At 47.2% G+C, this 20,927-nt stretch overlaps 1 protein-coding gene and 1 long non-coding RNA gene across 3 annotated transcripts in view; both read right to left on the bottom strand.

Annotated features, from left to right (window-relative positions):
* Positions 1 to 20,927, bottom strand: part of KSR1 (kinase suppressor of ras 1) — a 171,769-nt gene that overhangs the window by 56,195 nt on the left and 94,647 nt on the right. The gene's annotated exons all lie outside the window — the stretch shown is intronic.
* LOC135228103 (uncharacterized) lies at positions 1,929 to 20,926 on the bottom strand. The gene is made up of 3 exons (XR_010318402.1): positions 3,472 to 20,926; positions 3,354 to 3,379; positions 1,929 to 1,963 (listed from the first exon to the last, which is right to left on the bottom strand). It is a non-coding gene; the product is annotated as an uncharacterized LOC135228103 (long non-coding RNA).

The raw sequence follows: 20,927 nt of genomic DNA, 5'->3' as shown, positions 1-20,927 counted from the left end.
GCGTCGGTTCCAACTCAGCAACCCTATGAGTTGTACAACAGAACGAAACAATGCCTGGTCTTACGCCATCCTCCCAATCGTTGTTATGCTTTAGCCCATTGTTGCAGCCACTGTGTCAATCCATCTCATTGAGGGTCTTCCTCTTTTTCGCTGACCCTCTACTTTACCAAGCATGATGGCCTTCTCCAGAGACTGATCCCTCCTGATAACATGTCCAAAGTACGTGAGATGAAGTCTTGCCATCCTTGCTACTAAGGAGCATTACAGCCGTACTTCCTCCAAGACAGATTTGTTCATTCTTCTGACAGTCCATGATATAAAATTCAATACTCTTTCACCAACACCATAATTCAAAGGCATCAATTCTTCTTCAGTCTTCCTTACTCATTGTCTAGCTTTCGCATGCATATTAGGAAACTGAAAACACCATGGCTTGAGTGAGGCACACCTTGGTCCTTAAAATGACATCTTTGCTTTTTAAAACTTTAAAAAGGTCTTTTGCAGCAGATTTGCCCAATACACTGCATCGTTTGATTTCTTGACTGCTGCTTTCATGGGTGTTGATTATGGATCCATGTAAAATGAAATCCGTGAAAACTTCAATCTTTTCTTCATTTATAATGATGTTACTTACTGGTCCGGTTGTGAGGATTTTTGTTTTCTTTATGTTGAAGTGTAATCCATACTGAAGGCTACAGTCTTTGATTTTCATCAGTAAGTGCTTCAAGTCCTCTTCACTTTCAGCAATCAAGGCTGTGTCATCTGCATATAACAGGTTGTTAATGAGTCTTCCTCCAATTCTGATGCCCCGTTCTTCTTCATATAGTCCAGCTTCTTTGATTATTTGCTCAGTATGGCGAAAGGACACAGCCCTGACAAATGCCTTTCTTGACTTTAAACCATGCATTATCCCCTTTTGGTCTAAGTACAGGTTCGACATGAGCACAATTACGTGTTCTGGAATTCCCATTCTTCGAAATGTTATTCATAATTTGTTAGGATCCACACAGTTGAATGCCTTTGCATAGTCAATAAAACACACGTAAAACATCTTTCTAGTATTCTCTGTTTTCGGCCAGGATTCATCTGTCATTAGCAATGATATCCCTCGTTCCACGTCCTCTTCTGAATCTGGCTTGAATCTCTGGCAGTTCCCTCTCAATGTACTGCTGCAACCACTTTTGAATGATCTTCAGCAAAATTTCACTTGCTTGTGATATTAATGATACTGTTCAAATAATTTCCTCATCCTCCTGGATCACCTTTCTTTGGAATGGGTACAAATACGAATCTTTTCTAGTCGGTTGGCAGAGATGAGTGAGCGCTTCCAGGCCTGCATTCGTTTGTTGAAACATCTCAATTGATACCCCATCGATTCCTGGAGCCTTGTTTTTCGACAATGCCTTCAGTGCAGCTTGGACCTCTTCTTTCAGTACCATTGGTTCTTGATCATATGCTACCTCCTGAAATGGCTGAACATTGACCAATTCTTTTTGGTACAGTGACTCAGTATTCCTTCCATCTTCTTTTGATGCTTCCTGCATCGTTTAATATTTTCCCCATTGAGTCCTTCAATATTGCAACTCAAGGCTTGAAATTTTTCTTCAGTTCTTTCAGCTTAAGAAATGCCGAGTGTATTCTTCCCTTTTGGTTTTCTATCTCCAGGTCTTTGCACATTTCCTTATAATATTTTATTTTGTCTTCTTGAGCCGTCCTTTGAAATCTTCTGTTCAGCCCCTTTACTTCATCATTTCTTCCTTTCGCTTTAGGTACCTGACATTCAAGAGCAACTTTCAGAGTCTCTTCTGACATCCATTTTGGTCATTTCTTTCTTTCCTAATGACCTCTTACTTTCTTCATGTATGATGTCCTTGATGTCATTCCACAACTCCTCTGGTCTTTGGTCATTAGCATTCAATGCATCACATCTATTCTTGAGATGGTGTCTAAATTCAGGTGGCTTCTGGGGAAACAGCAAATACGAAAGTCTTTCTCTGTGCAAAACAGGGCAAGTGTGGAAGGGCCAGAGCTCAGTGAGCCAGGGGTCAGTCAGAGGCCCTTTCAACACCATCTGCTGCCCCTGCTCCAGGGCAGTATCTTCCCCAGACCTACAGGCCCACCCTGGCTCAGCTGCTACCCACCATGCCTAGTGAAATAGCAGGTGTAAGGAAGAAGGACAGGGGTGGTAGTGGAGAGCAGAGGCCAGGTAGCAGCTAGGTGAAGAGAAGGTGCAAAAGGAGGACAGCCATGTGCTGTACCATCCCCCCAGGAACAACAGGACAACCAGGGCAATAGGCCCAAACCAGGACCATCCCGGCAAATTGGGATGCCTAGCAATCTTATGCAAAGTATGCAGGGAGCAAGGTCTGGCTGGAAATGTATCTTCCTTTGGGGAATCTTAGTTCTCCTGAGGGTGAAGGCAGAAAAGTAAGCAGAGGCTTTCAGGCACGGCCATGTCTGTAGCCATCTTTATTGCCTGTTGGCTCCCCTACTGCTCTCTCTTCTAATTCCCCCCATTCAAACACCAGTGAAAAACTAATTCTCATTAAGTCTACTTCTTCTCCAGTGAGAAAGCGGATTTATACTGTGAGGCCCACTGCACCAGAGAGTCCCCAAACTGGCAAATGGGGCACAGGCCACAGGGGTGGGTCTTTGCTTTAGGACCCTGGCAGGTGACTGGCTCCGGCCTTGGAGTCTGGCAGGCCCCCTGTGGGACCAGGAACCAAATCGCAGAGGCCCTCCTCACAAGGGGCACATCCCAATATCAGCACGTGAAGTTTGTCCTTCAGTGTTGTTTGTCCGTGTGGGAGATGAGGCAGGGTGCATGAAGTGAGCCCAAAGAATCAGCCACCTCTGCTTGAGAAGAAGTGCTGCATTGTTTAAGAGCTACCCCTCAGTGTCCAACCAGGAACCGCAGATCTCTCAGGAGGTCCTAGACTAGGCAATCCCTCTCTATAGTTTTCCAGAATCCCTGTAAATAACTCCTGTCCCACAGGGGCTTCAAAACTATGGGAGCCCAGTGGATGGTCAGGACCCAGGCCAAGGAGGTCATCGCTGTGGCTACCAGGTTCTGAGGGCACAAAAGAGGGCCAATGGATCTTCATGAGGTAGTGAAGAGAGGAGAAAAAGTTTTCCTTTGCCAAGGTCAAAGTCCGAATTCAAAGGCAATCTTAGAGACTTAGGGACAATCTAGTCATGCACTCTCATTTTATAGAGGAGGAAACTGAGGCCCAAAGAGGGAGGGGACTTACCCGGGCCACCCAGAGCAGCAGCATCAGGACCAGGGGACAGGTCCCCTGACACCCCTTCCAGTGACCAACACCAAGATAAATCATGACCCTGGGAGAGCTTACCTTTTTCCACAGTGAGCGTTCCTTGCCTAAAGAGAGGTAAAAGGTATCTTAGTTATCTTAGATAACTAAGAAATACCACAAGCGGATGGTTTTAACAAAGAGAAATCTATTCTCTCACATTTTAGGAGGCTAGAAGTCCAAATTCAGGATGCCAGCTCCAGGGGAAGGCTTTCTCTCTCTGTCAGCTCTGGGAGACGGTCCTTGACATCAATTTTTCCCTGGTGTAAGAGTTTCTTAGTGCAGGGACCCTGGGTCCAAAGGACACCCTCCACTCCTGACTCTTCTTGCTTAGTGGTAGTGAGGTCCCTCTCCTCTCTGCTTGGTTCTCTTTTTTATATCTCAAAAAAGATTGACTCAAGATACACCCTAATCATGTAGATTATGTCCTGCCTCATTAACATAACTGCCTCTAACCTTGCCTCATTAACATCACAGAGGCAGGATTTACAACACATAGGAAAATTATATCAGATCACAAAATAGAGGACATGGAAATCATGACTAGCCAAGTTGACACACATTTTGGGGGGACACAATTCAATCCATAAGAAAAGGCTTCATTCTTTCCAGGTTTTTCTAAGCTGGTCCAAGAAATGAGCCAAGGGGAAGATTCCACTGAGATCTACCCTGAGAATGACCTCCAAAGACAGCTGGTGTAGGGATGCCAGGCCATGTGCTTGTCTTGTGGGCCAAGAGCCCTATGCAATTTGGAAGCCATGGAGTCTGGGCTCCTGGCCTCACCCATAGTCTGGCCAGTCCCCAAAGTCTTGGTGGCTTACAAGACGGGGTTGGGCAGAAATCTTCAACTCCATGTCCTTGAACATCTCCACTATTCTCTTCGGAGATGGTACATAATCTTCTCCTTTCTGAAAGGAAGAAATAAATCCCACATTGCCAGATCTACCTAAACACCCAGCCCCTGAGACAGGGCCAGAGATCCACAGGTTGCTGCAACACACTGACTCTTACTCAGCTTCTTGACACACTTCTTCTTCTCACAACCCATCTATAATAATTAAAATAACAATGACTGGTGCTACTACTCCTTGGTGAGCAGCTGAGGTACAATTGCTTGGCAGCTGAGGACACTGAGGTCCTGAGAGATTAAGCTACTCACGTTAAGACACAGCAAGTAAGTGAGGGAGCTGGATTTGGAGGGTGGTCCGTGTAACCACAAAGCGAGTACACCCAGCCTCTGTGCCTCTTTGCCTCCTTGGCCTGAGAGGCAGGGCTGGGTCAGCCTACATGTCACCCATTTCTTAAGTGCCTGCAAAAGGAAATGTGCTCACAACACACGTGTCCTGGTCAAACCCAAAGCACTAAAAGACCAGAACCCTTTTCCTAGCACTACAAGGACAGGGAAGATCTCTTTCAGGAAGATTCTGATCTCTCTTCAGACACTTTAACTCAGGAAAGCATGTTCTGTAAACAATTAGCAAAGTAAAGACTCAGGGCCTAGCCAAAGGTGCCCATTCCAGGGGCTCCGGGAGAGGCCTTCTGATCCCAGGCCCCAGCACTTACCTTGCAACCCTCTGGTTTGGGCCGGCCTAGTCCTCGTGCCTCCCTCAGCACCACGGGCGGCGGGGTCCCCGTGCCCCTTGTAGCCTTGGCTGTCACCCAGCTCCACAGGCAATGCATGGTAAGGGTCCCAGGACCAGGGTGCCCACAGCCCTGGCCCCTGTGCAGTGTCCCAGGGAAGGAGGAGGCAGGGAGAGGGGTTTCTGTTTTCATGACTGTAGTGAACAGTCACCAGGGCCAAAAATAGTTTGCGCCTGGGAGCTGGGGAGTCAGCACATACCTCCTGGAGCAGGTGCTGGGTGTGAGAGGCACAGGCTCTGTGGGCCTTGCTGCAGGGGGCTGGGGACTCGGGTGCCCAGATACCCGGGATACCAGGCTACAGACAAGAGAAGTTTTCCCTGCCTCACCGTCCCCTCCAAAAAGCAGGACCTGAGTCATCAAAGAACGGTATCATCTCCCCACTCCAATGAATCATCTGGGGAAACTCCTACCCCCACGTGAACTCCGGCTACCCGCAAGCCCTCCACAGCTCTCACACATTTGGGCTGGGTGCTGTGGACACCCAAGGGAAGAGCCGCACAAAGTGCAGCAGATTCCCTGGATGGCACGTAAGACAGCCATGAAAAATGATATATTTTCTAATTTTCAATAATAAACATTTATTACACTCATAGAGAGAAAAACTTTAAATGTTATTAAAAACAAAGACCACGGAGGAGGGTGGAATGGGCTCACCTATTTATTCTAGAAACATGCTCTCAGCAGACCCTACCGGGAGCTGCCAAGCCCCTGACAGACAGCTGTCTCTGAGTCAGAGGCTCTTCACGTCCCACTCCCACACAGACCTATGGGTTCTGCTCACTGATGGGAAAACAGAAGTACGGTTGTCACACCTGAGACCCCCAGGGCAAGGCAGGCGACCTACCGCCATAGAGAGCCCTGTGTAAGGATAGAGGTGGAGATATCTCACCAACTGCAGCAGTGACTGCTTTTGCCATCTGAGGGAGTGAGAGTGTTTATTTTTACACGCCTCCTTCTCTGGCTAACAGGGCTGTCTTTCTCCAGGAACCCATTTCCTGAGTTCAAGTAGCCCTGACCCTTTAGGCCCCTCCATCATGCTGCTAAAGGGCTGGGCCATGGCCCAGTTTGGGCCAACTGGAGGTCTCCATCTTCCTAGTCCAGCGATAGGTTCCCATATGAGCACATGACCAAAGCCAAGCTAATCAGAGCCCTCCCTGAGATTTTTCAGCTATAATTATAGGGGAAGCTCTACAAAGGCAACATAGACTATGCTGGAAGAAAGTAAGACTTAGTTGCTTGTGCCCTTCATGCCTGCTATGGCAGTGGGCCTGTCTAAGAGGAGAGCCCTGATAGCATCATCTGAGTCCCTGCATCCAGGCTTCCCTGGACTTCTGTTACCTGAGCTGATAAAGTCTCCATTTTGCCTAAGCCAGCTGGGTGTCTGAACTTACTACAGGAAATTTCTAACTGGTAGTAAACTTGCTGCCATCGAGTTGATTCCGACCCATAGCAACCCTATAGGGCAGAGCTGAACTGTCCCACAGGGTTTCCAAGGAGTACCTGGTGGATTTGAACTGCCAACCTTTTGGTTAGCAGCCATAGCTCTTAATCACTACACCACCAGGGTTTCTGCCTTAACTAGTAGTAGGAGAATATAATAGCTTTTATGTAGTAAGTGCTTATTGTGTGCCCTGGTACCATGTCATTCATTCCTCCCTCCTTCATCCCTCCATCCAATCAACAAATAACTATAGAATACCAACTGTGTGCCAGGCATTTTACTCAGCACTGTGACTACAACACTGAAGAAGACAGTCTCTTTCCTCAGGGAGCCTATGCTCTAATGAGAAACACAGAATAAAAAACAAATACAGAAGTAAACAGTAATTGAAATTTGTGAATAAGTGCTAAAAAGGAAATAGCATGCTGAGATAAAGTGGTGGGTATGGGAAAGGCGACATCTAATTTTAGATACGGTAGCCTCTCTGAAGAGCTGACCTCTAACCCCTGTCAAAAGATGAGAAGGCACTAGCCATGGAGGTGAAGAAATTTCCAGGCAGAGGCAACAGAGGACACAAAGGCCCTGGGCTGAGAGAGGAAACAACCTAACGTGTTCTATCACGAGGAGGAGACTGGTAAGAAGAGGCAGGAGACCATGTGGGAGAATAAAGGCAGACGCTGAATTCTACAGAGCTGTGTAGGGAATGGTGAGGAATCTAGATTTTATGCTGAGCGCAACAAGACACTATTGAAGGATTTTACTCAGAAAAGTGAGATAACTGGATTTGGGTTTGAAGAAAATCACTCTTGACTCATGAAGCATGGACTGAAGGGGAAGACAAGAGAGGAAGCAGAGTGACATGGAGGCCACTGCAGACGGCCAAGTGGGACTAGGGGATGGTATTGTTAAAAAAGAGACACAGATAGATTTGGGGAGCAAATTTACAAACACAGCCAGTGGGATTTGCTAACTGACTGAATGTGGGGGGTGAGGAAGCAGAAGGAATCAGAAATGACTCCTGAGTTTCTTGCTAGAGCATCTGACAGATGAGTAAACAGGCTTATCCAAGGTCTCATCGATGGCAAGTGGTAAATAAAGCCAGCATTTTGTCTGCCTCGCAAGGCCAAGTTCTGGGTCATCTACTTCCAGAAGTCATGCTCTTAAGCAATCCTGCTTTCCAGTCAGAGAATTTTCAGCCTGCCCAAAGGCAGATATAGCTGGGAGCAAGGACTAGGAAAATTTACATGCTGATATTTGAAAAAGAAAGGTAACGAGAGATAAACACTTGCTTTATGATAATTAAAACAGTACAATGTTGACACAGGAATTTCCCAGTGATATCTGGTTGTTCAGGTCCATTTTAGGGCAATATTGCCTTTGAGGTAGCCCATTGAGGAGGAGGGACTCAACACAAGCTGACAGCCCAGGAGCTAGGTGACCCCCAGAGGAGGCTCAGGCACACACTAAGACAAAGCCATTTCATGGCAGGGCTACAGGCACACGTTGTAATTCAAGTCCAGCCTGTCACCAATAGAAACGAAAGACAGCTCAGAAACCTAATTCCACATATCCCCAGGCCTCAGCAGGCCATCGGTAGCTACCTCGTCTTCACCCTCCCCAGGGACCCCTGGGATTCAACCTTCATTGGCCCAGATGAAAGAGCCCCTGAAACACCCTGGCCTAAGACACCAAAACTTTATGGATACTCTTATTTTGAATTCAGTCACTCAACAAGAACACCTATTATACAGTAGGCACTGGGGACAGAGCAGTGAACAATACAGCCACATCCAGCACTTTCTCCCAAGCCAGGCTGGGGGTTTGGTTTTCAGAAATCCCAAGGACTAAGGAGGTGGGCCCAACGTTCAAATATGCCAAGTAGTGCAGGGCAAGGCAGAAAAGTCATGCTCATAACTTTTCAGATTTCTAGAAACCAGGGAGATTCCCACCCCTTCAAAGCATAAAAGACGGTAATTTGGTTCAAGGTCAGAAAAATGAATTAATTCATAAATTGGAGAGAGTGATGTATGTAAGCTCCCTAAGAACAGGAACTCATGCCCAGCACCTAGAACAGTACCTGCCACACAACAGATGCCAAGTACACACTGGATGGACAGACGGACGGACAGACGGACGGACGGACGGACAAAAACATAGAAATAGGCTCTCAGCTCCCTATCTTGCCACATTTTATCCTTTTCTCCCTTGGGACCCGTCAGTCCATTCTGCATGATGGTTACCTTGCAGACACGCACATCCCACCATACCGTGAGCCCTCTGGGGCAGGACTGTATTTTGTTCATTTAACCCCCTGTGATAATTCATCTGAGTACCCAGCACGAAGCAAGTGATCGATTGTTGTTAGTTGCCATCGGGTCAATTCTGACTCGTGGCGACCCTATGTGTCCATAGGGTTTTCAAGGCTGTGATCTTTCAGAAGCATACGGACAGGCCTATCTTCAAGGTAACTCTGGGTAGGTTTGTGCCACCACAGATGTAGAATAAATGGAATGTACGTTAAGGAGGGGAGTGAGGAAAAGAAGAAGGATGGAAGGACGAAAGGAAGGGAAGAGAAAGAGAGAAAGAAAAAAAAGTAGGTCAATTCTATTACACAACTACATACAGTGGCTCCAGGTTGGGCTATTTCTCGGTTAGATGTCAGATGGTAAACTCCTGTGGGGGAAGGAGGTCTGGCTTTGGAGTCACAGGGACTTAAGTTTGAATCCTGGTCCTGTCACCGGCTCACTGTGTGACACTAACGAGTCACTCAACTTCTCTGAGCTGTAGAATGAGGACCTCGGTGCCTCCCCCACAGGTATAAGAACTGAACAGGATGATGTATTGAAAATGCAACCTGGTAGTTTGCCCTCTTCTTTCCATATTCCAAGTTCAGCCCCTCTCCTGACTGGGTGGGTAACCTGGGCAGTCCACTGTTCAGGCCTCCTTTTCACCATTCTAAGTGGGGAGGGCTGTGTGGGCCAGACTCACTGGGCTGGAGTTGATATCCAGCTCCCAGGTGCTCAAATCCTCATTACCAAGGCAGCCCTGGGTTGCTCCAGCTGACATGTCTGCGCAGATTCCTCCGCGAGACCGGTTGAGGGTATGTGCTGCATCCTCAGGAGGTTCCCAGCTGCCAAAGAGCAAGGCTGTCAGAACAGCCGGGCTTCTGTCTCCCAAAGGGAGAGGGTGGGGACAGACGGGAAGAGGGGTGGGGAGGAGAGGCTAGAGGGAGAGGGACAGGATTCATGCCAATTAAAGCAGTACCCCAGGAGCCGGATGCCAGGTCATTTTTCTGGTTCAGATCTTACATATACCCCCAACTTAGACGGCCTGGATTCCTGGGGCCCACAGAGAGCTACAGCCACGTCCAGCCAAGGACCTCAGATGTTTCCAGAAACAAAGATGGTGGCAGAAGTCAGGTAGCTTTCTTCCCCATCCCCAAGAGAAGGCCTCATTTTAAACACAGGCATGCAAGGATAAAGGAGATGGGAAAGAGAAATGTGCCTAGTCAGAGCCACAGCAAAAAAAAAAAAAACTCCTTACCAAAGCCGCCTGCATCTTCAGTTCAAAAAACGTCCCCAGCGAGAGCTTATTCAGGGGAACCTGTGGCCTGTGGCTTCGGCCCTGGGATCCCTGCCTCTGCACCTCCCAGCTCCCCCTGATAGAACTGACCCCGGCCAGCGCTTGCCACCTCCTTTAACAATTTCCAACAGGGAAATTGCTGAAGGGAAAAAAAAAAGGGCTCCATGCCAGCAGGCTCTGAAATCATTTCCCCAGCTGCAGCCAGAAAATGAAGCTGCAATTTTTTTTTAACCTGTGGAACCTGGGGTAGCTGGAAATAGCCATAGTATGTGACTCAAGGTGGGGGGTAGGGAAAAGTTTTGCCTCTGAGCTCACCACCATGCTTGGTCCCAAGGCTCTAACCCCTCTAGCCCTCTAATCCTTGCCTCCACACAGGCACCCCTTGTTCCCACGCCAGCCAGGGTCACTGTCTCACCACTCTCACCCCACCCTCAGATAAATCTACCTTCCCGCTGGCAGTAGTTTTATTTTCCTTAAACACAGATCTGCTTCAGATTCTCCTTCTCTGAAGCGCACACACACGTACACATACCTCAGTTAGCTACACGTCGTCCTCCAGATGAACCCCCAATCCCTATGCTAACACATCAAGACTCCCATGAATGGGCTCTGCTTCTTCACCAGTCCCCCGCAAGACCGGGCCCTTTTAAAACACTTCATATGGGGATGGCACTGGCTGTCTCATACCTCAGGGTCTTTGCATGTGCTACTCCCTCTGTCTGGTGTGCTCTTCCCCGCTTCCTGCCAGGCTAAGTCTCAGCTCTCGGAAGCCTTTCCTGGTATTGGTCTTGCTTTAACCACCCGAGGTAGGTTTACCCACGTGCTCCACAGACCCTAGGCTGGGTTCCACCAGGGCACTTGTTGCCCAGCTCCAGACCCTGCCTCCAGCCAAGTCTGTGAGCTCCTGGGGCCAGGGACAGTGTTTTTAGCATTCCAGCTCTCAGCACGGGGCCCTACCCAGAACAGGCTCTCAGCCTACACTGTCCAAAACAGCATTAGCCACATGTCTATTTAAATTAAACATTAAAATAAACTTGAATTTCAGTTCCTCCGTTGCACTAGGCACACTTCAAGTGCTCAGTAGCCATATGTGGCTTTTTCTTGTTGTGGCTTCTGCTGAGTCTGCCCCCAACTCATGGCGACCTATGTGCTACAGAGTAGAACTGCTCCATAAGGTTTTCTTGGCTGTAATCTTTACGGAAGCAGATTGCCAGGCCTTTTCCTCTGCGGAGCAGCTGGGTCGCTTCGAACCACCAACCTTTAGGTTAGCAGCTGACTGCAAACTGCTTGCGCCACCCATAGTGGCCACCATATTGGATAAAGGAATACAGAACATTCTATCATTGCAGAACATTCTATTAGATGGCACTACTCTAGATGAAGGCCTGATAGTAAATAAATGAAGGCACCGCCCAGGCTGTCTGTCTCCAACACCCACAGATGAGGGAAGAGCAGAGGAATCAGAAGGCACACATGTCAGGAATGCCCATGGCAGGCTCTGGGGCTGCAGAGGGCTGAAATCTGACACAGGCAGGGACGGAAGGAAACAAGTGCACAGGCACTCACTCACACCTGAGACCTGGATGTGCAACCACCGCCCTGTGTCCACTTCTGTCTCTATCCCCTCTTTTCTGTAAAGATTACAGCCAAGAAAACCTTATGGAACACAGTTCTACTCCGTAACATCTGGGATTGTCATGAGTCAGGGGCTGGCTAAACAGCAACAACAAGCCACATATAGCCTACTGAGCACTTGAAATGTGCCTAGTGTGACTGGGGAAGTAAAATTTTATTTTAATTTTTCATTTAAGTAGACGTATAATAGTTTCATTCAGCAGAAACGCATTATGTCCTTGAAACTTTATGACCACAAACACCACCCACTCAAAAGACATAAGCTGAAATAATATTTAGATAATCCTATAGGCACTGACCCCAGGAAGGCAATATTGGAGAGGAAGAAGGGGATTGTACACACACACGTATAAGCACACCCACACGTGATACATTCATGTTTTTACCCCAAGGGAAAAGGCAGGGCCCAGTCACAAAGCCATGAAGAGTCAAGGTCAGCAGAGAGGTCAAAGAGGCTGAAGGGCAAATCCCACCACACAAAGAGCATCTCCACTGGCCTCAGGGGGCAGCCCTAGGAAAATCGTCTTGGGGTATTAGCTGCATTGATGCTGGGACCCTTCAGCACTGACAGCTTAGCAAAGGGAATCTGCTAGACTTCTGGGATTTGGATCCCTTTCAAAAACAAAACAATGAAAAAAAAAAAAAGACAGAAAGACAGATATTGGTTGAGAAAGAGACCCATTTCAAGTCTGATGTCCCAGCCTCCACCCTCAGTGACCCTCACTCATTCCTCAGCCACTCCTTCCCCAGCACATATTTGCTGAGGGTCCCTCATGTGCCAGGCGCTGTGGTACTAGGCACATGGCCTCCCCAGCACAGGCTCTCAACCTTGATGAACCACGGCGGATGACAATGACATCTTACAACATCATGAACATCTATGTGAGCAGGTGGCATCCCTCAAACAGTCATTCATAAGATATTGCAGAGAAAGCTCATCTCTTACTATTCTATTGTTGAAGAAGAATGAGGTGGACTTGTGCGGACTAACACAGAGATGAGAGGAAGACTAAAAACCTGTGGAATGATACACATTTTATGATACCATTCTAGAAAAAAAAAGGGGGGGGGTACAAATTTGTATGCCAACTTAAACAACCAGAACTGGCATGGAAAGGCTTGGTAGGTCAAGGTCACTGAGTGGTAAATGTGGAAGCTGTAGTGTTGGTGGATGTTTTGGTATGCATGTTTTCACTACAATTAAAAAAAAAAAAAGAGGAGGAATTAAAAAAAAAAAAAAAAGGACTGGTAGGGACCTAACCAACTTGTTAGCAACGGTGGTTACCTCTGAGACGTGGAAGAGGAAGGAAGGCCTTCGCCCTACTTCATTACACTTATTGTATGCCATTCGGTACTGAGAAAGATTTAAAAACTCACACACCTTGGCAGCCATGGATTTTTTTGCTTCCTGACCAAATCTTCTGTGGGTTAGGAAATGAGTCAAAACATACCACGACGATTGCCCAAAATCTATACCTGATACTGTGAACTTGGGGGTGTGAGGAGGTTGGGGGTGGAAGCACCGTCATTTAAACTGCATGGCAGAACTCCTTGCTCCAACTGTTGGCCACAAATATTACATAGGGGCCCCGTGGGAAAACCACTGTGTTAAGAAATGCCTTCTGGAAGGAGAGTGGTACTACAATTTGTGAGGAAAGAAACACATCTCAGATACTAGGCAAAGCCACCATTTGGAGGGTTTGGGGGAAAGTGGGGGGCACTACTCCAAACGGCCTCCTGGAACCATCTCATCTGACATAATCTCTCTCTCCCTCAGGCTCCTTCACTTTTCAGAATAACTGTCTGTGGGAGGTAAAGTCTTAAAAATGATAATCTCATTATTTCTCATATGGTAAACAGGCCCAGAAGGTGAAATAACTAGCCCAAGATCTCAAAGAGTACAAAAGGCAGAGAGGCCCACTCTAGATACAAATAATACTCTAAGGTCTGCCTGTCCCCAACACCTGGCCAACCACTGCCACAGGTCCACAGGTCCACCTTGCTTCCGCTGGCCAGTAGCTCTGGAAGGCAGAAGGTACTTGTGGCCCACCTGCAGTGCCCGCCACAGTGGCTGGCCTACAGAGGCTATGCTAAAAATTCCAACCACGTTAAGGTTTATGTGTAATTCTTGCCTGGAAACAAGGGCAGCCACCATGACTCCCAGCATCTCCTAACCCCCATGATTCCCTCTTGGCTCTGCTGGTGCTCTTTGGTCCAAAACTCAAAACACACACACACACAAACATGGAACGACTTCTTCAAGGTGCTGAGCTCTGGAGTCTGAGCCACCTCATAAGAGACTCTGCAGCTCAAACTTCAGGGTCACAAAGAGAGAGGGCCAGCTCTAGAAGGATGCTCCAAGCCAGAACAACGCCCCACAGACCAAAGACCCTCTCCCACTTCCTGGGCTGGGCTTTTGGAGATCCTGATGGGTACATGCTCCTTTCCTTCCTGAAGCTTCCAGAAGACTGGGCTCTGGTGTTTGGATTGTCCCTTGATGGTGTCGGCAGGCCCTTGACACTCCTCCTGCTCAGTGTGAGCCAAGCAGTCCTGTTGGCCCTTTTAGGGCTCTCTAGTTTCCCAAGCATCAGGTGGGCTAAGGCACTGGGGCAGGCCAGGAAGAAACTGTCACTTGGGTTCTAGCCAGATAGCTGGATCTGCTGTCTGGACAGCAGAATACATGCCATCCCATAAAACCTGGGCATCCTGGGAGGTTTCCTAAGGCAGGAAGAAGACAGGCTGGATTGAGAGCCCTGGTCCACAGCAACAATTCAACATCACAGGGGCCCTGGTTTCTCCTCTGTCTCTCTGGCATGGCCCTGCACAATTTCTTGGGGAGCACATGAGGGAGGTCCCAACTACCACCTAATAAAGTACATGTTCAGAAAAGGTATATGTATAGTTTACTGTCTGTCGTGGATTGAACTGTGTCCCCCAAAAACATCTGTCAGCTTAGCCAGGCCATGATTCTCAGTATTGTATGATTGTCCACCATTTTATGTGATTTCCCTATATGTTGTGAATCCTATCACTATGATATAATAAGACGGATTAGCAGCAATTATACTGATGAGATCTACAAGATTAGATAGTGTCTTAAGCCAATCTCTTTTTAGATATAAAAGAGAGAAGCAAGCAGAGACGTGGGGACCTCATACCATCAAGAAAGAAGCATCGGGAGCAGAGCGCATCATTTGGACCTGGGGTTCCTGCAGAGAGAAGCTCCTATTCCGGGGAAGACTGAGGAGAAGGACCTTCCTCCAGAGCAGACAAAGAGAAAGCCTTCCCCTGGAGCTGACACCCTGAATTTGGACTTCTAGCCTACCAGACTGTGAGAGAATAAATTTCTCTTTGTTAACGCCATCCACTTGTGGTACTTGTTACAGCAGCAGTAGATGACTGAGACACTGTCTTACTCCAAGAACATCTGCAATAAGAGTCTCTCTTTCTGCGCTGGCTGTTCTAAAAAGCTGAGCCAAACCTGCCTTGATTTTCTTATTGTATTTTTAAGCATAATTTAGCAGCATTCATCAAAATTCAGCCTAGCAAGTCCACTTCCAAGATTCTTTCCTACAGAATACACAGGTGTACAAAGATATTCTTGATAGCAGTGTTTGGAATCATAGAAAATGTAGATCACTATTGGGAAGAAGCAGGTTGCAGAATTAAATGTCTAGTCCAATTCTGTAGGTACAAAAAGGAGCAGTACACAGAAGCAGGTGATGCTAGGAAAGGTCCAGAAGGATAAGCAAAAACAGGTGCTCCTGGTGGGGGGAGGGGCAGGGCTATTTCACTTTATCTCTTTCTTTGGTGTTTTTTTGTTTTATTTTGCTTTGCTTTTCATTTTTGTTTTACAATGAACACATATTTTCTTTTTTTTTTTAATTGTACTTTAGATGAAGGTTTACAGAGCAAACTAGTTTCTCATTAAACAATTAATACACGTGTTGTTATGTGACATTGGTTGTCAACCCTATGACATGTCAACATTCTCCCCTTCTCGACCTTGGGTTCCCCGTTACCAGTTTTCCTGTCCCCTCCTGCCTTCTCGTCCTTGCCCTTGGGCTGGTGTGCCCATTTAGTCCTGTTTTATTTTATGGGCCTGTCTAATCTTTGGCTGAAGGGTGAACCACAGGAGTGACTTCAGTGCTGAGTTAAAAGGGTGTCCAGGGGCCATACTTTTGGGGTTTCTCCAGTCTCTGTCAGACCAGTAAGTCTGGTCTTTTTTTTGTGAACACATATTTTCTTAAAAACTAACTTTTAAAAAAGTAATGGTTCAGAACACATACTTTTGTGGTTATGAGGGGTGGGGGGAGGGAGGGAAGGTGGGAGAGGGTTTTTTACTGATTTATTAGTAGATAAGAACTGCTTTAGGTGAAGGGAAGGACAATGCTCAATACATGGAAGGTCAGCTCAACTGGACTGGACAAAAAGCAAAGAAGTGTCCTGGATAAACTGAATGCTTCAAAGGTCAGCGAAGCAAGGGCAGGGGTATGCGGACCATGGTTTAAGGGGACTTCTAAGTCCATTGGCAAAATAATTCTATTATGAAAACATTCTGCATCCCACTTTGAAATGTGGCGTCTGGGGTCTTAAATGCTAACAAGCAGCCATCTAAGATGCATCAATTGGTTTCAACCCACCTGGATCAAAGGAGAATGAAGAACACCAAGGTCACACGATAACTATGGGCCCAAGAGACACAAAGGGCCACGTGAACCAGAGACCTACATCATCCTAAGACCAGAAGAACTAGTTGGTGCCCGGCCACAATCAATGACTGCCCTGACAGGGAGCACAACAGAGAACCCCTGAGGGAGCAGGAGATCAGTGGGATGCAGACCCCAAATTCTCACAAAAAGACCAGACTTAATGGTCTGACTGAGACTAGAGGAATCCCGGCGGTCATGGTCCCCAAACCTTCTGTTGGCCCAGGACAGGAACCATTCCCGAAGACAACTCATCAGACATGAAAGGGACTGGACAGTGGGTAGGAGAGAGATGCTGATGAAGAGTGAGCTAATTATATCAGGTGGACACTTGAGACTGTGTTGGCATCTCCTGACTGGAGAGGGGATGGGAGGATGGAGAAAGTTGGAAGCTGGCAAAATTGTCACGAAGGAAGAGACTGGAAGGGCTGACTCATTAGGGGGAGAGCAAGTGGGAGTGCGGAGTAAAGTGTCTATAAACTTGTGTGTGACAGTCTGACTTGATTTGTAAATGTTCACTTGAAGCTCAATAAAAGTTAATAAAATTAAAAAAAAAAAAAGTAATGGTTGACAGGGCTCTTTAGAGAAATAGTTCATTCTAGGGCTGAGGCAGGGAAAATACAAGATGACCCTGAAGCATGTTGTAGGACCAGAAAGTAAGGAAATGCTCAAAACAAATCAACAAAAACCAAAACAAATAAACAACAAAACAGAAGTACAGAGCATGTTAAGGAACACAGAAGCCAACCTGAAAGAAATTGCCATGTCCAAACATGGAATAATTTGACCAACAAAGTACATAATGTAATACTGAATTATAACCCAAAGTTTAAAATAGACATCGAGTGCTTACTGATATAAATATAAATGACCAAATACATAAATAGGGGAGAAGAGATGACTGTTCCTTACAAACCCAAGTACTGGTTGCTACTGAGTAGATTCCAACCCATAGTGACCCTATAGGATAGAGTAGAACTGCCCCATAGAGTTTCCAAGGAGTGGCTGGTGGATTCAAACTGCCTACCTTTTGGTTAGCAGCTGAGCTCCTAACCACTGTGCAACCAGGGCTCCTTTCTTACGAAAGAGCTCCAAATAATATGAGTAAACACTCCCCTCTACAGGAGTGGAGCTTAATCCCATTCCCCTCAATCCTAAGGGTGGACTAGATTTAGTGACTGGCTTCCAAAGAATAAAACAGGGAGAGGGAACAACAGTAACTTTACAGTGGAGAGGTCTGGCAGACACTACGTTAACCAAGTGATGCAGACAAAACAGACAGACCCAGGTTGGGGGACATGCTACAAGACACCCAGCCTCAAGACTGTCAAGGTCATGAAAGACAAGGAAGACTGAGAAACCATCACAGACCAGAGGAGACTGGCGAAACATGACAACTAAATGCACTGTGTACCCTGGGTGGGATCCTGGAACAAAAGGAGGACATTAATGAAAAACTTGGTGGAATCCAAGGAAAGTCTGGAGTTTAGTTAAAAGTAAGGTACCAAAGTTGATTTCTTAGCTTTCACAAATGTCCCATCGTAATATAAGATGTCGACAGCAGGGGGAACTCGGTAAAAGGTGTGCGTGGGACTCTCTGTACTAGCGCTGCAACTTTGCTGAAAATCTAAAATTATTCCAAAATAAAGAGTTTATTTAAGGAGGGAAAATGGTTTAGATGACATTCAGAAGTCAAAGGATTCCGTCTCTGAGTTCACCTTTGAAAAGGCATGTATTTTTATGCTGTTTGGAACTTCAGACTCTTCTGAAATTTGCACTTATCTTTTATGGACAGAACCTTCTAGAACCAAATTCAACTGAAACCACCAAGGATCCCTCAGGGCCTAGGGTAGGGAAGGTGGGGGAGGGAGTGTCAGAGCAGTGTCTGAACAACTGTTTGAATTAAGAAGCAGAATAAAATAGACCCACACCCTCCCCTCCCGGGGCCAGCATCTGGAGAACAATGCTCCAAGGAGCCTCCCTAACCCTCATCCCCCACTGCTGTGCTCCATACGTGCACAAGGAGAAACTCCAAGGATCAGAGCAGAATGAAGGCAGCCACTTCCCCACCTCCCCTCCCCAGTCAGCAGAGGTTGGAGCTGGGCTTAGTAAACAGCCTTTTTTCCCCTGCCTTCAGTCAACAGTTCCCCATATTCCCTAAAACTCAACCAGAAAGCTGCTGGGCCCACTCCCCAGAAAGCTGCTGGGCCCACTCCCCAGACACCCTCAGGCAGCCTTGCCCACCCCTTCGCCTCCTCCAGCTTCAATTCCTCCTTGCCCTGTGGGTGAAGAATGCCAGGTGTATCCCTTGGTACCAGCATGAGGGTGGAAGATGGACACTTGCTCTCTCTCTCAAGCCCTGAGCTGACTCCCACCACCTCTCTTGAGTCAAAAAACTGCCTCTGTCCACCGCCTGTTCCTGGCCTTCCTTTTAATCTCCAGATGGCTTTTTAGAGTTGCCCCCATGTGCATGCCTCCAGCGGGTCACTGTTCAGTCTGGCTCTCCCCAGGGAATCACAGCAGCTGAAGATGAGTGTGGAAATTGCCTTAACTTTCTCTCTCCTGCTCCAGTGCATACCACTGTGCCTTTAGTACTTGATCCTCACCACTTTCTGCCTCAGCAAGCAAGAAGTGGTGTATGGGCTATTCTTCCCTTTAATAGGGAGGGAAACTTAGGCTTAGGGAAGTCAAAGTGTTTGTCCAGGTTCACAGGCCAAGAACCTGGGCATCCCCAAGAGCAAGGAGAGAGAAGTGGCTGAGAGTGAGGACTCAGAGAGCCAGGCCTACAGGGCGCCCAGCTGTGTATCTCACTGGCTCTAGGACCTTGAATGGGTCCCTGCCCCTCACCAAGCCCCAGCTTCCTCAACTGTGAAATGGAGGAAACACTACCTGCTTCATTAGGATGTTGGGACAATTAAATGACACAACACATGCCCAGCACTTAACACTGCAGCCAGAGGTACTCTACCATATTTTTACTCAAATAATGCATGCCTTCTACATTTGTTTGCCAACCGCACCCTTCCCCATGAGATATTTTCATAAGCGCCACTATACCAGTTTTTTTTTTTTAACATGTTGCTGTAAAAAAAATTATCATAGCATCCTTACGAAAATACCTTGTAGGGGAAGGCATCGCTAGCAAACAACCATAGAAGGTGTGCGTTATTTGCATACAAATACAGCGTATGTGTCAGTGTTGAAGCAAAATGAGCAGCAGGAGGCTCCGAAGGGCACTGGGACCCCACTGTGGTGACTGGTGCAGCCCTATAGCCAAACTGCAGGGCCCATTTCAGGGCTAGTCTGACTCCCATAAGCATCGCTCCTTCAGGAGCAAAGGATCTAGTTCTGAGGGGCCCAAGGACTTCCTGCTGTGGGGCTCCCCCACTTTGCCTGCCCAGTCTTCCTGGAGAAGGCCCTCTCCCCTTGGTGACCAGCACTCCCACGGCTCTTTCCAGAGGTAAGCTCAAGAGTAGCTGGGCATATCTGGGGATGGTGGCTCTTTGGTGGCAGCAGCTTCCCTTGTAGGACTTTAACTGAAGACCAGAACTTGGAGTAAGCTGTGTCACCACCCACTCAGGAGCAAACCTTTGGCTCCTGGGGGCATCCACCACTTCATAACTATATTCATTCATTCAATAAATGAATAAAATTATTTATCTACCTATCTACCTAAGGAGCTCTGGTAGCACAGTGGATAAGCTCTCAGGTGCTGATTTGAAGGTTGGCAGCTGGAACCCACCAGCCACTCCACAGGATAAAGATGAGGCAGTCTGCTTCCATAAAGAGCACAGTCTTGGAAGCCCTATGAGGCAGTTCTGCTCTGTCCTCTAAGGTCGCTATGAGTTAGAATCAGGGCTTCGAACCAGCTCAGTCACAGCCAACAAAATGAAACTGGAACAGACTCGAATTTTTATAATTTGGGTGCCCCAGAACAGGAAAAATTACAGTTGAAGCCCTGGAATGGGAGACTCAGAAAAGGCGTAGTGAGCCCTTTCAGGAGCCTGACACGTGAAATCGGATGATTGCCAGGACTGAGGACAGTGACACACATTCAAAGCGGTGTGGTCAGCCCCATCTTTGAGTGGGGCACCACTGTTTCTGACTCTGTGCAAAATCCAATGGGCAAGAGATTTGGTTGCTACGCAACACATACACTGCCCTAGTTTTCTGAGAGGGAGGTTAGTTCCTAGTCACAACCCGTAATTTTTCCCATTCCAGTTATGGTTTCAGTTCATCCAAATTTTAAAAAATTGATTCTATTCGGTGTTAATTCCTCGGCCATGACTGAACTGAGGAGAATCAGTTCGAAGACCTGGTTGGAAGTGACTCAACAGCAACAGGTTTTTTTTTTGTTCCCTAACTACCCACTGATCTCAATTAAGCAGCTGGTATATCAGGCCCAATACTGAATGGCGATGTTGTGGCAGACAAATCAGACAAGGTAGGTCTGCCTCTTGGAGCCTGCATTCCCATGGGAGACCCCCTCAGTCTTAACCACAGGAAGCTAACCCTTGGATTTGTGTGCGGTCCTTTGCTTCTATTCACTGACTTTTTCTACCCACAAAATGTCTTGGTCCCTCACGCCCCACACCCTGACCTGTGTCC

Source organism: Loxodonta africana, chromosome 18 (assembly GCF_030014295.1).
Source record: "Loxodonta africana isolate mLoxAfr1 chromosome 18, mLoxAfr1.hap2, whole genome shotgun sequence".
NCBI classification, from domain to species: domain Eukaryota; kingdom Metazoa; phylum Chordata; class Mammalia; order Proboscidea; family Elephantidae; genus Loxodonta; species Loxodonta africana.
The sequence above is the reverse complement of the archived record's forward strand: the minus strand, read 5'-3'. Positions and strand labels throughout refer to the sequence as shown.